Source organism: Alligator sinensis, unplaced genomic scaffold, assembly GCF_000455745.1.
Source record: "Alligator sinensis unplaced genomic scaffold, ASM45574v1 scaffold879_1, whole genome shotgun sequence".
Taxonomy (NCBI): Eukaryota; Metazoa; Chordata; order Crocodylia; family Alligatoridae; genus Alligator; species Alligator sinensis.
Window position 1 is genome coordinate 1802463 of NW_005842250.1, and position 6720 is coordinate 1809182.

Below are 6720 nucleotides of genomic sequence, written 5' to 3' on the forward strand. Positions count from 1 at the left end.
CCCCCAAGGCCCCTTCCCTCACAACATACTTACCAGCCAGACCCCACTGTTCTCCTGGCTGCCTGCGTGCTGTGCTGCAGCTGTGAGCATGCGCGCAACATTTATCGGCCACATCAAGTCTGAGTACCCCTTAGGACCTTTTTAAATACCCCTGGGGTATACATAACCCGGTTGACAACCACTGTTGTAAGATGTTGATGTGGCAGGGGAGCCACAAGGGGCCCAGTCCTTGTTGTGGCAGTGCAGCTCCAACCCCTTCCCTGCTGTCCCCTACATGTACTCCAAGGTGTATGTGCCAAGCAAAATGTTTTAGCATGCCACTCTGACATCCGTTCCCAGGGTTGCCTACCCCTGATTTATAGGATCTCCAAAATGATTTCTTTTGGAGCTATTGAGATCTAGAGGAGGGATCTAGTCATTTATTTAAGAAGATGACTGCTGCCTTGCTTAAGGAAACGTGGTGCTCATGAGATAATCCAGACCCTGTTTATAAGGTCATCTATTCTGTGGCCTTTCTGCTTCTGGGGCTGCAAACATTGGGCAGTTTGACACTCCTTGTGTTTAGTGGTAGCATTCCTTTAAACTCCAATCCCACGTTTAAAAAAACAAAAACACCTGTAAAATGCAAAATCAACCAGAAAGACAGTATACAGTTTGACCCAACCATGTCTGATCTGCTTCATGTCCTCCTGAGGTCAGAGGACTATGCTGGAGAGATGGATAGTGAGTATACTGGGGCCACACTGCCAAGTGACCTTATGCAGAGGGACAAACTCCAACCACACAGGACCTCTTCTTGGTGTCCCTCTGATGCAGGCAGCAGCTAGAAGGTGGTCACCTCTGTTACCAGATTTGCCCATCACTTTGGGGTGTGCTTATTTATTAGGGCTATGTTTCTGGGGTCTCTGTAATTCTGTCAATGTGCTGCTTGTGTTACTTGTGTTTCTATCTGGGGCTGTATCTCTCCCTTCTGCAGTTCCTCACCCCCAGTGGAACTACCTTGCAGGACTCGGTTTCAATGGGGCTGGGTTCCTCCGACCACCGAATCGATCAAACACATGCGTGCGCCACACATACAGATTAACAGGACGTGCCTGAGCCAAGCCAGGTTATTCAACATTGTCAGGCTAACACCCTCACATGCCTTGAACTCAGTTCATCAGGGCAACAATAAAATACAGTCAGACACAAGCGCACAGGTTAACAGAGTGCATCTGAGTCAGGCTGGACTATTCAGCATTGGCAGGCTGACACCCTCATGTGCCTTGAACTCAGTTTATCCCTTATTTCACTAGGATAATAATAAATGCAATTTTACACACACACACACACACACACACACACACACACACACACACACACACACACACACACACACACACACACAGAGAGAACACGTCTGAGCAGGCTGGATCTGATCAGCACTTTCAGCTGATGCCCTCATGCGCCTTAACTCATCATGTCCCAGTCTCAGAGGGCAGATTGAGGCCCCAGCGGTGGGGAGGGAGAGTGAGGCTGCGGCAGGGGAAGAGGACCAGAGTTCGCCAAAAGATCACCAGAGTTCGCCAAGCAAGGGGTGGCTCCCACAGCTGTGAGCATCCCGAGAAGGCATGGGGGTCATGTGCCTCTGGATCTGTGCAGGGCAGGGTGTAGGGATGCTGCTGGAGTAACATCGCCCAGCTAGTTATCTGCTGCTGTCAGAACACCTGGAGGTTAAGGGTAGGAACGGTAGGGATGAAGGAGGCTCCTTGTCCTGTGGAATGACGTAAAACTACACCCTGCTAGGCTTGGATGGTGTGGTAGGTCTGCCTATGGTGGGCTGGTCCCCAGGAAATGCTGGACCAGTGCTTTCCTAGTGAAAGGTGAGTATGGGGTGCTGCATAGCTGCAGCCCCCACAATCTGGTGGGTAACCCCAGAGACAGGACAGGCCTGAGGCCCAAGGTTTATAAGGCCTAGTAGCCCTAGTGAACGGGTGTGAGAGTGATTGGTTTGCATAGCATAGGGTCCACGTGGGCAAGCCTGAAGGACTGCACGTGGGCTGCATAGAGTAGGGTCCGCATGGGTGGGTCTGAAGGACTGCACATAGGCTGTTCATAGTGATCAAGTGAGCTGTTTGGAGGAGCTCAAGAAGGCAGACCTGGATGGGAGAGTGAGGGTGAGCAGCCCAGTAACTTACCCAGAGTAACCTTGATTGGCGCATGCTGAGGCCAGGACCAGATCGGTCAAAGGGCCAGAACGCCCACCGTGAGGGAGAGCCAGGGGCTTGGAGTTCTAACTGGCCTAAAGGCGGGGCCAGGGCTTGTATGGCCAAAGGTCCTGGAGAGGGCCACTGCTGAGTGGGAAAAGGGCTTAGGGAGTCTTGCATTCCAGAATGAGAGCAGAGATTAGACTGTGTGAGTAGGAGGGATCCAAGTGGGGTCCAAACATCAGGCAGGTGTAAAGTGAAGCCTGTTGTGGGGCTGGAGCCACTAAGTGATGCCATCTGTGAGGCATAGGACATGGAAAAGGGGTAACTTCTCTGAGTTACATCAAAGGCATGGCAAATGAGGCAGGTGGGCAGACTGCCCCAGACAAGTGGGCAGGCCAACGATTGGACTGGCCATGTGACAGCCACCTGTCACGCCTACCATCCCGCATATCTACTACACCCCTCAGCTTGGTGTCACGATCAACTTTCTTATTGAATTCTTTAAAACATTCTACCATTTTATTACTCGTGTTTTTTCATAACCTGGAGGTTGGCTTCCTCACTCCACTTTAACCCATTGAAGATATCCTTAATTTTGTATGTCATTTGGTTAGACTTAGATATGTTTTGGGACGCTTCTGTTACACAAATTGCCAATTGCTCAAATCACGAGTGAGACTTTATAAAGGGAGGTAAGGCAAGGTGCCGCATTTATTGATCACATGAGTTAGATGTAGAGGTTCAAGCACACCATTCATACAAACACACACACACATCATCATACACAGGCACACACATACACAAAACAACCATTTCATTCACACACAAACTAGATTAGCAGCAATAGTTGCTCAGTATCAGCCCAGGGTGGCCAACCCAGGCTTATTGAGTAGATGATGATGATTTGAAGATAACAGCTGGAGCGGGGTGAACAGATGCACCTGTGCTCTGATGAAACAGCAGTAGAGAAAGAGACTCGCCCAACTTGGCATTTTCAAAGTGTTCTTTTATAGGGACTGGCATCCTTTGTTTCACTGCTTTGGGGTTTTTCCATACCCAGCTTCTGTTTTTGCGGTTGTTCTTCTTTTGTCTTCAGCTTACCTTAGCCTTGGAATGTTCTTGTTGCCCGTCTGGCAGAATTTCTTCTTCTGTTATCTCCTTTGTGCCCTCTAGCTTCAAAGGGATTCCTCAGCCGTTTGTTAGATAGTTACTGGCTGGTAACTTACATTTGGCGCCTTGTTGCTTACGTAAACAGTTAAATCTTCTCCTGTCTCTATGCCATTCTCTCACCATTCACACACTTATACATAAAGGCTATGCAGAGTTCATTCACTTATGTCAAGCAGAAGGATACAAAATGGAGTTTTCAAGTTGCTAACAGGACAAGACTAACATGGTTATATTTTACTATTATTACACTCTGTTAACATCAGCTACATTAGTTCAATTTATGCTACTCTTCTGCCAGTAGTTGAAGAATATTTTCCTTAGCTGCTCTTTGATTTGATCGATAAGTGCACTGGTGTCAGGGTTTGCTGTGTACAGAGAAAAAACAAGCTCTCATCAGGTCTTTGGTTACTTTAAAACATTTCTTTTTAAAGAACAGTGAGTCATTGTTAAAATATTTTAACGGAACACCCTCCACAAGAATTACCAATGAAAGCCCACTAGCTAACACCCAACTGTTGTATTAAGGCTGCACCCCCAAAAATATTCTGCCTGGTCTCAAGGCATCCTGTCCCTCACCTACCTGTATCTGGTACCCCTCCACCTGGAAAAACACACATACCACCATCCACCAAGCAGGGGGTAGGTTAGATTTGTTTAAGGGAGTGACCAGGGACTCCCCCACCCTGGGAGACTAAGGACCCACCCCCACCACAGTAATATTTTACACTCATGCCTAATACCACTGCTTTTACTTTACAAGTCACTGTTTGCAAGGCTTGAGGTGTCTCCGTCTCAGGCCTCTGTTGTTGGTTCTCTGAAACAGCACTCAATTGGGAACCAATATTGGTTGAGTTGGAGTCCTCTTCCTCATCATGAACAGGAGAGTCATTTCTGTTCCACAGCTGCTCATCATCCAGGGTGTCATGTACCAAAATACGTGGGTTAACCAAAGTAGAGGGGGAACTCATTTCTGGCTGTGTGCTGAAGAGGTCCCTTGAGCAGTCCCAACTGAAGTCGTCGGTCTGTGACTGACATTCTGTTCTTGAGGAGGAGGCTGATTGTGTGGAACTTGCAAAGTAGCTGTGGCTTGCCAACAGTATTTTGGCTCCGGGGTGTTTCTGGTTCATTGTCTACCAAACCTGTTGTGCCAAAATCATTCACATAAGCCTCTGAAGCATCTCTTTTCAGGATGGTACACAGCTTCTCATAGAATGGAATCATTCTCTGTGAGGCACCAGACTGAGAATTATTGTCCTTTATGCGATGGAAGGCACAATTTAAGGACTTCATCCTACTGCAACACTGTTCCCAGTCACGTTTGATACCACATTGTTCTACTTGTTCCACAATAGAGACATACACAGGTTTATTTCTGCAGTTTTTCAGCTGTGTTAACACTTTCCGTTCATCCCAAATATCAATCAGTGCCTCAACTTCTGCATGAGTCCAGTTTGGTCCATGGCCTTGAGAAAGATCCATCATATCTTCTGAAATTTGGCTTTTCTTGCTCCCCTCCATGCCCAACAAAACGTATAGCAGAGCAGATGATACAGTGTACAGCCTGCTATGACCTGGTCTTAGATATGTTCAAGGACCTGTGACCTGTGAACCTTTCATGAAGAGAGGCAAAACAGAAGTGTGATTTGTGCAGTGTCCAGACATTTGTGGCAGTTCTTCACTTTTGATAGTCTAGCCACTGGCATTCGGAAACATACTCACACAACTATTGTGCTTGAAATTGTTGAAAATGTTGGGTGATCACTTCAGGTGAGAAAACGCAAACGTGTTAGAATGGATCAATGAAACACATTTCCATTAGATACGAAGGCAAAAACAAATCCCGTATGAGCAGTTTCTACAGGGTGATCAGGGTTTTTACAGTGGGGGAGGGGGGCAGTGTCGTTGGTGCTCCATGATCTCTTTTTTTTTTTTTTTTTTTTTAGCTGCAAAGCATAGAAGCCGAATATTCCATGTGCTTGAGGGTAAATTGTGGAATGGAATGGAAATAGTTATTTCATGCAAAGACACTGGCAGACTGCACTCATCCATGACTTGAGTTGGGGAACTGAGAAGCTCTCTCTCCTGGGGAGACCATCCAAAACCATTAAAAAAATTTCTTGGGCAACCCTGACCTTCAGCTTAAAAACAACATAAGGGAAGCCTGAAGCCTCAGCTCTGCATTCAAAAAAATTGTAAATTATTGGGACAAAACCAAAGGAATGTGTGCATGCTGCATGGTTTGGTAGAGTGTTCAAGCAGACAACAGGCAATTTCTCATAAGAGACAGACAAGCGCAGCTTACCTTTTGTAGGGGAGGGGGTGTTTCTCACATCAAATGAGAAATTCTGGAAGCTTAGGAAAGATTGGGAGTTAGTAGGAATGTGGTTAACATTTCAGCTCTTTCCAGCCAAAACCAGGAAGACGCAGTTGCAGGGAGCACATGGTTTGTGTAGCTATTGACATGTAAATGACAAGAGTGGTTTCATGCTAACACAAGACTGCCTGTAGCAGGTTTTAGCAAGCAGGCCACACAACGTTTTTAGCCAGTTGTTTTTCCTGTTGCTCAAAAACAATGTTTTCCACAAATCCTGACTGGACTAAGCAGAAAGCAGATGCTAATCTTGAAGGCTGTCAAACATTCACATTGCAGATGTATGGTTCTACTGATGTTCTTCATCATCCTCACACACAACAATTTCACTTTTAATAACCAACACTTCCTCCAGATGATGGGAACAGCTACAGGCACCAAAATGGCCCCACAGTATGCTAACCTTTTTATAAGCTACCTGGAAGAAGACTTCCTCAAGAACTGCACGATCAAACCCTTGCTATACTTAAGATATATCGATGACATCATCATTTGGACTGAAAACCTACAATCTTTGATTGAGTTCCATCAGAAATTCAACAGTCACCATCCCTCCATCCGACTTTCTCTAGAATACTCCAGCACCAACGTCTCCTTTTTAGATACAATGATCAGTATCCAGAATGATAAAATACAGACCATGTTGTACAACAAACCCCCAGACCAACATACATATCTGCAAAGAACCAGCAATCACCCTAAACACATCAAAAAAAGCTGTGATATACAGCAAAGCCCTCAGATACCACTGAATTTGCACTGAAGAGAACACCTGGGATTTCCACTTCACCAATCTTAAAAAGGCTTTCACCCAACAAGGACACTCCTTCAGAGAGAGATCGCACATTTGGAAGAGCCACCTGGATACCACGTGAAGAACTGCTGCAGTACAGAAGAAACCCCCCCACAAATTGCACACCGCTGGTTATGACATATCACCCCTCCCTCGAACTTGTGTGGCAAATCCTCAAACAATTGCAACCCATACTA

General features: G+C 46.2%; 1 long non-coding RNA gene across 2 annotated transcripts in view; it reads left to right on the top strand.

Annotated features, from left to right (window-relative positions):
* Positions 1–5778, top strand: part of LOC106722392 — a 10208-nt gene extending 4430 nt beyond the window's left edge. For both annotated transcript variants that reach the window (XR_001358335.2, XR_001358336.2), the window contains exon 3: positions 5303–5778. This is a non-coding gene — a long non-coding RNA (uncharacterized LOC106722392). The remainder of the gene's footprint in view (positions 1–5302) is intronic.
* Positions 5779–6720: the final 942 nt, after the last annotated feature.